Source organism: Bison bison, unplaced genomic scaffold, assembly GCF_000754665.1.
Source record: "Bison bison bison isolate TAMUID 2011002044 unplaced genomic scaffold, Bison_UMD1.0 scf7180017864213, whole genome shotgun sequence".
NCBI classification, from domain to species: Eukaryota; Metazoa; Chordata; class Mammalia; order Artiodactyla; family Bovidae; genus Bison; species Bison bison.
The window spans coordinates 7,515,374-7,518,420 of NW_011494785.1; positions in this window are offsets into that span (position 1 = coordinate 7,515,374).

The window sequence follows — 3,047 nt, forward strand, 5'->3', positions numbered from 1 at the left end:
CATAGGTTTTTTCCTGATCATTAGAAGTAATACCTGCCAAGCCACTTGTGATGATCGTACCGTGACATATATGTACTTAGCACCACTGATCTGCACACTTAAAAATGGTTAAGGTGGTACATTTCATGTTACGTGTGTGTGTGCTCAGTCGTGTCTGACTTCGTGACCCCATGGACTGCAGCCCAGCATGGCTTCTCTGTCCGTAGGGTTTTCCAGGCAAGGTTATTGGAGTTGCCATTTTCTATTCCAATACTGTATGTATCTTACCACAAAAAAAGGAAGAAAAGCCCATGTGATCCCACCTCATAAGAAGGGCCTCTGTCTCCTTCCAGTCTTTCTCACAGACACGTGGTGTCATGTCGTGGACACATGTGCCGACCTGTCCTTTGCCCTCGTGTTCCTTCTGCTCCCCACAGAGTCTGGCAGGTCTTATGCTTCACCTTTGAGCTAATGGAGTCTGAGCATCCATCACCGATTTGCCCTGGTTTGCCAGAACTTGCCTGCCTTCTACACAGGAAGTCCCATATCCTGGGAGCAGCCCTGTCCCAGACAGACAAGACGGCCGGTCACTCTGTCCAGGATTCCTGTGTTCCCCAGACCCTTCTCGCAGCCCTGGAGGGGCCCTAGCATTGAGAGCACATGGGCTCTTGATTTTGTAAAAATCTGTAAAAGAAAGATCTTTGTTATTTCTGTTATTTATTTGAAAGTGGGCCCCCAAAGCACGTAAGCTTCAGGGAGTCGCCAAACCTGGACCTACCCTAGAACCCGAGCCCCCAGGCCCACAGGACCCCCTGATCTCATGACTGAGGCTTTCTCAGCTTCTCTCCACCCCTGTTCACCTTACACTCCCCTAGCTCGCCCCCTCCCCCAACATGTGAGGGTGATTACTCACCACAGGGATTGAGAAACTGACCCTGAGGGTTAAGGTAGGGAGGGAGCTGATGAGTCCTCTGGCAGATTCCAACTTGGATCCTTCCTGACCTGGGCAAGGTGAAGTTCAGGTAGAGCAGGTAGAGCTCAGAGCTGCCTCCTCTGTGCTGGCTGGAGGAACAGGAGGTCTGGCACCAGCCGTGGCCACCCCCTGTGCCTCTGTCTCCCCGTTAGAGGTGCCCAATCCGGCTCTGATCCTGCAGCCTGTCAGTGACCCCTTTCTTTGTCCAGAGCCAGGTGAGACCAAAGGAGTTTTAGCAGGGAGCTAGCTGATTTCATATGAAGGCCCTCCTTCTATTTGAAATGTACATCTTTACTTTTAGAGCATTGAAATGACCCATGGGGAAAAAAATATTGGCGCCGATGAATGAGAGGTTTTCTTTTTCTTTCCAGATTAATGCTCTGTTTTGGCACAAATTAAACAATAAACTGTTTGAGGTATTGGTATTTTCAGAGTTGATCTCTTAAGGGCTTTGGCTTATAACACTCAGGATGCTCTAAGTAGAGTGGGACATCTTTCCTGCTGTGACAGAAGTAAGGGGCAGGCTGGAGATGACTTGTCTGCTGGCTGGAGACAGAAACTGGGCCTGGGACTGTCAGAGCCGCAGTTTCAACCCAGCCCGCTTGGGTCCACATTCAGTGTACCACCCGTGGCTTCCCTGAATTGCGGTGGCGTCAAGGAGTGGCTTGAGGGAGCAGTTTTACACCCTCATTTTTATCAGATTCCCTCAGTCATGCAAGCAAACACTGAGTCTGAAAGCTGAGTTGGCAGGATATCCCTGGAGGTCCAGTGGTTAAGACTCGGTGCTTCCACTACAGGGAGTGCAGATTTGATTCCTGGTTGGGGAACAGAGATCCTACATGCCATGGACATGGCCAAAAAAAAGCTGAGTTTGCTTTGCAAAGGCAGCGCCTTCCAAATGAGACCCCCTTGTCTCTCTTCCCAACCATTTGCCCTCCCTGTCCTGCCTAGAAATTCTGGAGCCTGCAGTGGCAGTGGGTAAAATGGGTCCGGGGTGGTGACAGAGCCTGTGGCCAGCTCTGGCGCTCATTCGTTCCACAAACACCAAATCCCTGCTGGGTGCCTGCCTGTATGTCCCACCAGCAGTCCTCTCGTCCAGTGAGAACAAAATTGAATCGGCAGGAGCCATCCAGAAGGCTTGGAATGTGTCAAGGAGATCCAATGCAGAGTGGCTACCTCTGCCTCGGGGCATGATTCCTGAGCTGAGCCTGATAAAGAAGGCGGGGGAAGTTTATATTCCAGGTGGGAGGAACAGCAGGTCTGAGTGGGCTTCAGAAACAATGCTGAGCTCCTGGGGACGCTGGGTGTGTGCGTGAGAGTGAGAAGTTGGTCCACGGGCATGGGGGCAGGCAGGTGGGCAGCCCAGGGCAAGCCTTGGATGCCAGTTTCATGAGCTGAGCCTCAGCTGAGAGCCACGGAGAGCCTCGGAGAGGGAGTTCAGGCCGAGAAAGAGAAAAGAGGCGTGTTTTGGAAGCTTCCCTGCAGTGGGAGGTGTGACTTTGGGTCAGGGTGGAGGTGTGACTTAGGGAGGGTTCTGGGGGAAGGCGGCCCAGCAGGAAATGTGTGGAATGGTCCAACCTGTCCTCTTCCAGCACCAGGCAAGGCCCTGCCACTTACTCAGGGAGCTGGGTCCGGGGCTCCTTTGGCATTTATCGCTGAAGGTCTTGAAATCTTCCTCGCCTGTGGCTGACCTGTGACTGGCTGGTCCCATCACTCTCAGGCCTAGGAGGGGATCAGGAGAGGGCTGGTAGGTTTCTGCGTGTGTCTTGGGCATCTCGCGTCCTGGGACCATGCAGGAGCTTGAGGAGTCTTGGGTTTGGCTTCAACCACAGAGCCGCCAGAAGGGGACCTGGGAAAGTCCCAGCCTCATCAGTAGCATGGGATTGGGGTACTCGGGCTCCAGGGGGTACCTGACTCGGTTTGTGAAAATGGACGTATAACGGGCCTGCCACCCAATCTGCTCCTCTGGGCACGTGACATCCCTGTCCAGTGGGTTTCATCCCTCCCCCCCCACTTTAAGTGAGATTGCAGCCTGCACCAGACTTTCAGGACGTGGCCCCTGCTTCCATTTTCACAAACCGAGTCAGGTACCCCC